The sequence below is a fragment of the Lactuca sativa genome, chromosome 3 (genome assembly GCF_002870075.4).
Source record: "Lactuca sativa cultivar Salinas chromosome 3, Lsat_Salinas_v11, whole genome shotgun sequence".
Classification (NCBI taxonomy): domain Eukaryota; kingdom Viridiplantae; phylum Streptophyta; class Magnoliopsida; order Asterales; family Asteraceae; genus Lactuca; species Lactuca sativa.
The window spans coordinates 9,507,304-9,519,621 of NC_056625.2; positions in this window are offsets into that span (position 1 = coordinate 9,507,304).

Here is a 12,318-nt window from a genome sequence, read left to right on the forward strand (position 1 = left end):
TTCGATCGAGGAACAAGAGATCATACTTCACTTCCTCCACCTCCTCCAATTATTCTCCCTAACCCACAAGTTCGAAGGCTTGAATAGTTCAAGATCACTCAAGCCCTTTTGGCAAGTAAACATAAAGAAGGAAAGTCGGTGTGTGCACACGTCCTAGGGATGAAGTCACACATTGATAGGTTAACAATGTTGGGATCCGTTGTCTGTGAGGAAATGGTTGTTGATTGGGTTCTTCATTCACTTCCTAACTCATATAGTGAGTCCGTAAGAGAGTACTATATGATGAACCGCGACGTGACCCTTAGAGATTTCACCTATATGCTTATTGCTGCTGAATCAACAATGGTTTGGCGCAATAGAAAAGCAAAGTTGATTGGTGAATCTGCCTTCAAGACCTCTATGGATATAGACAATGGAAACGAAAGACATGCTATGATCGAAAGGTTTGATCATAAGAGAAAGGAAATGTCTAAAGTAGTTCCATGTCATGTTCCAAAAGAGTGAATTTGCTTTTATTGCCAAGAGAAAGGGCATTGGAGACGAAGCTGCCCCATTTACCTAAGAGATCTAAGAGATGGGAGAGTCGAAACGTATGGCTCTAATATAGGTAGAATCCATTAACTAACTCTTTTTAAGCTTCTATTCTAGATTCTTAATACATAATGTGATAAGATTACAATTGATGTTTTGTAGGATCAAAGAAAAGAAAGGAAGCTTAAAGGAAGAAGTGAGCAGAATCTAACCGTGAAGGAATGGATTTCGATCGCATTTCTAGAAGATTAGATTCTTGAGATACTACTTAGAGATAGAATTAGATTGCTAAGGAAGATGTATTAGCATAGTTTTTCAATGAATTGCATTGTAAGGACAAATTTTTCCGCGATAAAATAAATTTTGATTTTATAATATTTATTTATCCTTGCAATGGCGTATATGAAAAATTGATGTTTGAATATTAGCAATAATGGATTTGGTTCTTATTATGTTATTTATGGAAAGTCGAGAATTTACCAAATAGGGAGAGTTTCTCATCGCCCAAAGTTTCAATTGGACAAAAATTTGGAATCACGTAACTTGGTTGCACGATGAATGAGAAATCTCATATTTGATAATTAGACTAATTCATTGACAAAGTGTCAAGTGAAGGACTAGGAGATCGAATACACAAAGTTGCGTGTTGATCAAGTCCACCATAAGAGTAACAAGATATTCGTCATGATTTACTAAAGGTTTAGTAAATATGATTATACTTATAAGGTTAAGTGTAATTCTGAATTGATTGCAAAAGTTTAAATCAATAGCAGAACGAATAAGAAGAATCAAGTAAGCAGAAAGATAAAAGTTTCTCCATTCTAAGAATAAGGGAGAGTACCTTTTATGCTTTATGATAGGTCTTAATGATTAAGAACCGTATCTCAATTGATCCTCTAAGTGAGTCTTAGTACAATTGTATGTTTAAGAAGAGGAATCAAGGATTGAAGAAATGGTTAAATCAAGAAATCAATCATACTTCGTTCCAAAACAAGTCTTAGTGTTAAGATTGTGACATTGAGTGGAAAAGTATTAAGAAGGTTTATAACATTCATCAAATGTGGAAAGTTGTGATGTCTTGGATAAGACAAAGACCAACTAGGACCAATTTATGCAGTGTTTTGATAAAACTACACTAACTCTTGAATATTTGTTTGTCAAGAAATGTTATTGACAAGAGAATCTTATATGTCAAGGAGTCAGTGGGAGTCTTAATGGTCTTGCAAAGTTTCAAGAACAAATCAAATAAACCTTATCGATCATCACTAGCACACGAGATGAGGCTTACAACCTATCGTGTTGACATTATTTTGTTTATGTGCCAATCCAATCGAGTTAATTATGCATGTGAGTCCTATGAGTTCTCATTTGAATGCATAAAAGGCAAGGACCTTGATCAATGGAAAGTACATTGATAAGAAAAGGTGAGCTGCTTAACTACTTGGAAGACATGGTGGGCAGCTGTGCTACCATAAGACAAGAAATCGAGATTAAGAAAATTCGATCCATATGAGTTTGAATTTGTCGTAAACTTTGGTTTTGATAAATTCACATGGATAGGAACAAATACACCGTTTAAATCAAAGTGTCATAAGATTTCCTCCTTCATGAAAATGATTGTGAGGAAATGCTTTCACTAAGAAAGATTTTAGGAAGATAGTGATTGTAAAATTGCATTCTCGAATTCAATTATGGTTACGGTATCCCTTTCCATGAATTGAATTGTGAGGTTTGGCAATTGTTTACACACACATATGAACTATCTAAGGCAAAGGTGTATAAGTTCAAGAAGCCTTGATAAAAGATTATCAAAGCACTAAGTATTAGAAACATGAACTTAAGAAATTCAATAAGCATTGTTTTTCTAAAAGTTAAGCTGTTTCTGAATATATGTCAAAGCTAGTGGGAGCATAAGTGTTATGTTTTATAATAATCATCATGATAGTGGGAGCATGAAAGTTATGATTGTATGATTATTAAGGCACGTATTGCAAGTTGGCAATATTAATTATAGAAAACAAGAGTTATACCTTGCAAAGTTGTAAGGGTTGTAAAGTTGTTTTGCTATAATTAAGGGAGAGAATATTATGCTTCATTTCAAATCTAAAGGATTAGGTTGAGAAATGTTAATAAATTTATTCAAGAGTACATAGTGTGTTCTTAAAATTTCGATTATGATTACGGCATTCCTCTTCACAATTCGAATTTTGAGAACATAGCAAATAAAACATTATGCGTCGTGTCCCATACGCTTCGGGTATAGGATCGATTGCAAATGCTTTAATGTTTGACCATTCTAAAATTTTCCAAATGTCGAGCGCATTTAGAGGGAAAAGGGACTAGAATTGGTTTTGATTAAAATAATTAAACAACTATCAAAGGACAATCCAAAGTTCGACGAGGATTGGTTACTTGTGAGTAGTTGGAAGTATAGTATTGGAAAATATGGAAATGTTTCCATATTGGATGAACCATATCGACTTTATTATGAATAGAAAAGATTCTATTAAGAATGAGTTGTCATATGGAACATATGGAAGTGTGTCCATATTGGGAATTGAATATTGAGAAATCTATGACTAGATTAGAAACTTCTATGCAAAAGGATGTTCAAAGAATGTACTTTGAGTGAGAGACATCACGTCTATAGAATTGTCTTGTAACAATCTCCGATAGAGGACTTTGTAATATCATTGGCAATAGTCTTTGTGACTTTGGTGCAGTGACATTACGAAAGGATCATTGCATAAAATGTTAGAATCTAGCATATTCTATAAGTAGCAAGAATTTGATATTCTTTCACTTATGGAAAAAGGATTTGGAGTTGTGAAATGAGAATGATTGGGAATGTGCTCAATTTGGTTTATTTCGCAAAGTAAGAACCATAGGTAAACATTGTGTGCATGCTAGGAGCATGGGACAAGTGTAATAATTCAAGTAAGAAGTTGATTACCCGAAACGACAAATAATGAGTAATCGATATGGTGATAAATAAAAGGAGTTTTATTTATACTCAAAGGTTTGAGGCCATATGGGATTAGTATTATTCTTGTGTTTCACATTTGCATGTTTTGACTTCCAGAATAATTGAATTTATTAAGAATAATCGAATTATTCGAACGGGCCACAGTCGTTCGTATGTTGGAAGTAGATATGAATGAAGACTGTCATGAATTGGTGTGTGGATTGTCTAAAAGAGTATTAGACATAAGCAAATGTTTGCTGCAACGTTCATGAGTGCTTATGAATATGATTTGAGCATTGGATTAAACCCACGCTCACTTGGATCACTCCATGGATTGTATCACGAGTGATTGGTGAGACGATAACATCGTATATTCTTGAAACCGAGATGTGTGAGTTGTATCTTGCGAATCGGTTGCACATTGATAATATGTAAACGCACTAGTAACTTGGTGTTATAAAATATATTGTTGTGTGTGATTCGGTGAGTAAGTGCAAGCAAGCATTGTGTCAAAGTTTATCCGTTCCTTTTATCCAAAGTAGGATAAAAGCGATATATTTGGGCCCCTCGATGATTTAGTGATGACAAACGTAAATGCTCGGCCGGGCTAGGGCTAATTTGATTTGTTCAATTAGTCAGTCGTCATAAATCGGGAATCGAGATATAGTACAAAGAGAATGATTTGAAATCATATCTCATATGATATCTAGAATTGAGGAATATATGATCCTTATCTAAGGACACGCGTATCTGATATGATCAGAGTTGACAGCGGCTTTGGAAAGCTACGATTGCAGATCAGGATCTGAAGTCATACGCAGAATAGTTATTAGACTTATCCAAGTGGGAGACAGTTGGATTAGTGTCTAAGTCCATAACTATTTTGGTATGTACTTGACCCGATGGTGCATGGTCCTTTTGGGTTGCCTTCACCAAAGCAACTTGATAGGATGAATTATGGAGAGAAATCATATTGTTTAATTAATATTAGTCAATAATTAATTGGTAATTAGTTTTGTGACTAAAAGAGATTAATTAAACTTAAGGGACTGGAATTGTAATTATAAGATAATTGCAATTTGGGCCATGGATTGCCTTTTATTATAAGGTGGACAAATTCTATGGGGGAAGCCCATATGAAATCGTCCAAGGCCTTATGGAAAGGGCTCCATGGGTTGCTTAGGGCTTAAGCAACTAAATTAGGGTTTCCTTGTTAGATAACCCTAATTGCCTCACTATATATAGATCCCTTAAGGACCAAAAACGTGGCTAAGCTTCTTGCTAGGGTTTTCACATGGTTTTGGTAACCTCCATCCTCTCTCCTCTTCATCCTCTTGCTTGTGGTGTTTGTGAACCATTAGAGGAGTGACACTTGTGACTCTAAGCCTTCCAAAGTCAATACAAGGAGATTTGGGATTGTTATTGCTACATAACAATCAAGGTAACATTATAAACCTATTCTTGTGTTAATATGATTACTTGTATGCTAGAATTAGGGTTTATAATCTTGGATAACTTGCATGTACAATAGAGAAACCTAGATCCAAGCATTAGGGTTTGTATGAGCACATAGGATGTTCTTAGGACCGAAACCCATCAAAAACTACTTTTATCTGGAATGATTCGTATATTCTTTAATATATGTGTGTGTCTGTGTTTCTCAATAAGCATATGCATTTTTGTCCAAAGGTAAAAAAGACAAATGTAAATTTGATATTGATGTATTATACATACTTGTTGTAAAATGACCTATTTACACTTATTGTGTGTGTCTGTTTGTGTTTCTCTCTGTGTGTGTGTGTGTTTGTTTGTATTGGATTTTGTGTTTGTATTTGATGATGTAAAATTCAGCTTAATTAGTTATGTGTTTAGATTTGATTCTGTGTTTGGATCGGATGAAAATAGAAATAAAGAAAAGTAAAAGTGGAGTACCTTCTTGAAAGGTTTAGTGTCTACATATAGTATTTCTTCAAAATGACTTGTTTACCCTTGCAGTAAAAACTACTTTTTTGGGAACGATTCATATATTTCTTTAATATATGTTTGTCTTTGTTTTTCTTAATCAGCATATGCTTTTTTGTACAAAGGTAAAAAAAAAGGCAATGTACTTTTGATATTGCCTTATTATACATATTTGTTGTAGAATGATTTGCTTACATCAAAATGATAGTGCAGGTGTTATCATCCTCCTACGTACAGCAAAGCTCAAAACTTGGGGGTGGTAAGAATAATTTTTTATTATAAATTTTCATGTCATTACATTAATATTTTATTTATAAGATAAATTAATTTATAACTTTAATTGTTATTTACAGGTCAGCCTCAAGTCGGTATATGTTTGTTTTTGCTAGAGATTGCATATTAATGATGACATGTCTCACATTTTAAAATTTAAAAATGTATGTATTTTATCATTAATTAATAGCTTAATGTTTGTTTTTCCTTATTTTTTTAATCATTAATTATTTATATTGTTTAGCTTCTTCATTTTTTTCTTCTTATATGTAGTATTGCTAATATGGATTTGAAAGTTGAGTCTTTCATTAGTACTACACAACTTAACACCGATGTTGTTGTGACCAAGGCAGAGGCTTACTACCCCGTTTTCCAATCAAGAACATTGATGATATTCCATATTACAATGAGGTATACTTAACAGTATTAATATTTTTCCATTAATTTTATAAATTTATGGCATATAACATAGTGAATATATATGAAAAAAAAATTATATATTTTTTAAAAATGTTATGAAATAGAAAATTGGTTTGTCCATCATTGCTACTGTCATCGCTTTTGATTTAGACGAAGGCTGATATTCTTTTTATTGTCGTGATAGTTAAAAAAAAAGTAAGTAAGAATGATGATAATACTAATGTTGAACCATTTACGTGTGAAGGTTGTGGTGGAGTTTATGATGTTTACATCAAGTAAGTTCATAATTTTACATTTGTAAAGTTATTGTGACATTAATCTATATTCGAATGTTTCCGATTTTATTTCATTGTCCATTCAAGTGTCATTTTATAATTTTTAGGGCGAGGGTCGTAATTCGTGTTCAATATGAAACTGGGTCTGTTTTTTTTTGTATTGTTTGTTCGTCATGTTAAAGATATTATTCACCATGACAATCAGTGGCTGATGGAAAATATCAAATGTAGCGTTAATTTTTTTTAATCGTCAACTCATCTCTTATTTTGTTTTATGATGTTATTTTTTTAATATATGTATTGAAGAATGGAATAAATTCATTTTAACCCATTAATGCATCCAATTCTTTTTAGCATAAAAAGTTGTCTACAAATATGTCATTCAATGATTTGTACTTTTTTTATGCGTTCCACGCGTTTAACGCAGGTTATAATCTAGTTCTTCTAGATATGAATTCATTCTGAAAGAATATTATTGTTGACATTAATGACGAATTTAATTAGTTTCCATAAAAATTAGTTATAAGTATGGATAGCATTTAATATACATATATTTAATACTAAATTCCTATTGGTGCATTCTAGCACATAATAGATGTGAGAAATATTTGAACCCCTCTCTCTCTCTCTCTCTCTTTCTATATATATATATATATATATATATATATATATATATATATATATATATATATATATATATATATATATGTATATATATATATATATATACATGGAGACTCGTTTAGGCTCGATTAGGCTCGCGAGCCCACTGAATTGTTCACGAGTCGAGCCCGAGCTTCATTTTAAGGCTCGAATCGAGCTCGAGCTTGAGCTCAATCTTCCTCAAAATTAAACGAGCCGAGATCGAGCTTGGTCAGGCTCGGGCTCGGCTCGTTTACACCCCTAGTTTGCACATGATGTGCATTGACTATAGGGAGCTGAACAAATTAATCGTGAAGAACCGTTATCCACTCCCGAGGATAGATGATCTATTCGATCAACTGCAGGGTGCATCTTGGTTTTCCAAGATTGATTTGAGATCAGGATATCAAAGGGTCAGGGTAAGGGAGGAGGACGTGAAGAAGACCGCTTTTCGGACTCCTTATGGTTGTTACGAGTTCGTGGTGATGCCGTTTGGGCTCACCAACGCACCAACAGTGTTCATGGATCTAATGAACCGAGTTTGCAGGCCGATGCTCGATCGCTCGATCATTGTGTTCATAGATGAGATCTTGTTGTATTCCAAGACTCGAGAGCAGCATGAGGAGCATCTTAGGGAGCTGTTGGAGGTTCTGAGGCGAGAACGCATGTATGCTAAGTTCTCGAAATGCGATTTTTGGTTACGAGAGGTCCAGTTCCTCGGACATCTCGTTAATCAGGAGGGGATTTTGGTCAATCCGGCCAAGGTGGAGGCGGTTATGCAATGGAAGACTCTATACGTCATCTCTTCATCCTAGGTAATAATTATAACTTCTATATTCCTTCGAGTCTATCTCTTAGACTCATTGACTATAAGCAGTACTCGATCGTGCACCTTCTCTCTACCTCAGGCTAGACTCCAAATTATGACCTTCAAGTCACAATCTCGATCCTCACTGGATACGAACTTGAGATGAGTTCTTTTATTACTACTATGGATCGATGTGTCATGACCTATCATCGTATGTTGCAACGCATAGACTTAGGTCTCTTAGAGTCAAATTTCGGAATGGAATATGCCTTCCTTCATGGTGTAATGTGATATAATCACATTTTAACATGTAGCATTTCTAGCTACCAACTTCTTTAAAAACGAGCGTGATACTCCTATTGATCGCTTTGATTTCAATCGTTTGGTTTAAGTCGGACGCTACATCAAACTTGGTTCTCTGAACCACGTAACCTACTCATCATAGTCGGACTCAATGTGATATGACCACTAGGTTCGGAATAACAATCGTCTTCTTAGTCATTTACCGAAACGATGGTGACGACATTCTTGAATAAAACGGTATCAATTACTAGCTTCTTGGTAACCTTGTGACTTTCCCTGATCCAAGTGTGAGTCCTGTGCTTCCGGTAGTATAGGCCTCTACTACCATTCACACCTACTCATACTCATTCCAAGTATTATATCGTAGTTTTCCAAGTCATTATCACAAAAAAACAATTTTAACACATAAAAATGTGTCCAAACAATCAGAAAAATTTCCCCTAGACTCTACTAGGACTTCTTCTATGCATATCTTCAATCATCAATTCTGCTCCAGCTCGGTGGAAATGCCATACGATGGGTCAACTTGATGAATTACACATATCATTCCATCATCCTGCCAATCGAAGGTGTACTTCGGACATACTGTACTCCTCTAAAATTACTGCATGACATATTCTAAATGCAAGATACCACTCTTATGATATCTTCCGATAGGTGTCATTCACTATCATAAGCCTTTTCATTTCCTCTATTTAATCAATTCTCTATGAGTCCTTATCATGACATTCTATTCTCCAAAGCAAGCGTTTGGTGTATCGAGACGAGAATATAGATAGAGGAAGAATTAGACGCGGATTCTTCCTTATTACTCCAAAAAGTTACATGCCAGTTCTAATATCGTAATTAAACGTTTAGAAACCTGAGCACATAAAATTTCCAGATCCGGTCGGCAACAGACCATACATCCGATCATATAATGCATATCATAGATCATTTAGCACATAAAAGCATGTTAGGAATTTTCCCTAAATAAGCTAGTGCTTGTGTCTATTGAGGTTGTCACACCCCAAAACCGGAACGGCGGAAACGTTCTGGGGTGGATGACGTCATGTCAAGTATCACAACACATGCATTATAGTAATCAAAGTACAACAAAACATTGCATTAATAGTAATAGTTTTACATGGTTACATCAATACATCAAAGTAATACAAGTAATAGAATAAATACAGCGCGGTACTAAGCTACCTTCATCAACAGCTCCGGGGATGTACCTGTCTAATGCTAACCTGAGAATACAAGTTATTTGAAAAGCGAGTATCAACATTTTTACAAATGCTGGTGAGTTCATAAGTATTTAGTGACATTTCATTCAAATAACTTTATAAAGTAATAGTTTAAGTGTTTACAGTGTATTAGAGTTATTTTCAGAAAATCCTATATTTTCTTTAATCAAAGCAGCCTTCTTACCAAGACTGGTCAGTGTTATGTGGTAAAAAGTGGTTTTCCCTTAATTGCTATCATTATCAAAATACTGAATTTGATTATTAAAGAAAGTAAAAGACAACAGGGAAATAACCTATGCCTCAGCAGTGAGGACTGCTGGCTAAGGCAAAGGAATCATAGACTCCATGAGAGTATCAAACGAACGACACACCTGGTTCAGTCTAACGAATAGAGACACAGACCCCAGAAGGTACCAAATGAAAGGTACAGCTGGTAAGGTCCAACACAGTGAGTACAGACCGCATACAATATCAAATGAAAGATATGTCTAGCAAGGTCTAAAACAGTGAATACAGACCCCAGACAGCATCAAATGAGAGATACGTCTTGTAAGGTCAAAACAGAGGAGACAGACCCCAGACAGTATCAAATGAAAGATACGTCTTGTAAGGTCAAAACAGAGGAGATAGACCCCAGACAGTACCAAATGAAAGATGCGTCTTGTAAGGTCAAAACAGTGTGACTCTGAAATTGAATTACCAGCATACAGTGTAAATTGCTGGCGAAATACCGTTACCTTAAGGCCATGAATTATAAGGTAACCCGGGATACTCGTAACCATACTAACCGACACTAGAGTACCAGACGCCGTACAAGCGTCTATATAATGTGACATGTGTCACCCCTTGGCTTGGTGAGCCGTGGACTGTAGCTTGCAGTCAGGGTGCGGGGGTGTCAATCCCGTATAGATCTATACACACAATGTCCGCTCTCCATACAGGAGACTCTGGTTACCAACTAGACGACGGAGAAGGCTGTGTCCTGAAGATGCATCCCAAATAGTGGGTAGAGACTTCCAAATAGTGGGTAGTGTGTAACTGTTGAACTAGAAGTAGAGACTTCCCAATAGTGGGTTTCTAATGTAAGTGTAGACTAGAGGTAGAGACTCTTAACTGAACTGCCCAGAGAATTCCAATATGTCCCTACTCATATACATAATATATAACTAATGATTCAAACGAACTTCGGACGACCATCCGATCCCACCAGACCACATCTCAACGAAGAAAAGGAAATAGGGCGGACAAGCCTTCCTAAGTCTTTCAAGCATTACTTATATGTATCTATATAAGCACAGACATACATCTAGCTACGACTGAGTGTGTAATGAGTAGAAGTGATTCTTGTGAAGTAGGAGTGTCTAACAAGTGAAGTAGGAGCGGTCGCAAGTGAAGTAGGAGTGTCGAACAAGTATAAGTGTATCACGAAGTAGAGACGACAATAAGTGAAGTAAGAGCGTATCGAATATAAGTGAAGTAGAGTCGATATCAAGTATAAGCGAAGTAGAATCGTATCACTAAGTAAGAGTGTGAATAAGTATAAGCGTCCATCAGGTATAAGTGACTTCAAGTATAAGTGAAAGCGTTACAGAGTAGGAGTATAAAATACATGAAAGCATATCAGTAGTAACTAACAAGTAAAAATATACATTGTGAAAGAGAACTTTGACGAAAACCTTGGAAAACCTTTATATTTAGGAAAATCGCATTTTGTATTCTTTGGTAAAATCAGTGTGAAAACCTTTAGAAGTCCTTGGAACTTTTATAAACCAGTTTGAAATGATTTTGAATAAAAACAGTATAAGTAAGAGTTTGAAACAGTTTGAAAACCATTATAGTGTCCTACTCGTAAAAACAGTGTAAAGTGTGGTAAAACCTTGTGCATGCGGGTTATCAATCACATGTGATTGATATGATAACTGGCATGTTTAACTTGTATTTCCCCCCTATAAAACATGTAAAAACATTTAAAAGGTTCATTCAGGGGTATGAACTCACTTGGTGTAAGTAGGTCCGACGAAGGTGCCGTTTGGGCGTTCGGTGTCACGCAAGGACTTGAACAAACACAATGACCTATTTAACATATGATAACATATGTTCACATACAATTAGTATATTTAATACTAATTAAACAAATATACGCGCTCAAAGGAGCGGAAAACACTTTGGATAAGTGTTTGGGTGTCCCGGGTAGCGTCTAAAGGTGTGTATGGCTAAGGAATGGAGTTTACTCTCCGAGAGTAAACCCTTAACACTTAGTTTACGGACCAGGGACTACTCACCATGAGTTTACGGCCGTAAACTCATGGTGGTGGTATCTAGTGTGTTTTAAGGCTTCTACTTGTTCATGGGATTATTCTAAGTACTTTTCCAAAAAGGCATGAGTGGGTTTAAGGCTTCTAAGGGCATTATAATGGAGTTTACGGCCTAGGGACAACTCCTAAGGGAGTTTACCGCCGTAAACTCTCATCCTTAGAGTTTTGTGAAGTTTAAAGCCCCTAATACCTTGCTAGTAATTTATAATGAAGTGTGATGCTATTTTGGGGGATTAAAACTATCATTTGGATGTGTTTTGGGGAGTTTACGGCCTAGACACTTGCTTGGGCCGTAAACTCCTTTTTATCCCTCCATTTCTTGTGTTTAAGCCCTTGTTTCAATCCTAGTGTTTTATGGTAAATGTCTAAGGCCATTTGGGGAACAAAAACCACACTTTGGGCCTGATTTGGAGTGTTTACGGCCTTGGTATAAACCTGGGACGTAAACTCCTTTTTCCCCTTCATTTTGATGAGTTTAAGTGATCAAAACCCCACATACTAAGTCCCTAAATTATGTATGAAGCCTAAGGGTGGTTTGGGAGTGTTTTGGAGGCATTTTGACATAGTTTAGAGGTGTTTACGTCCTAAGCAAGTG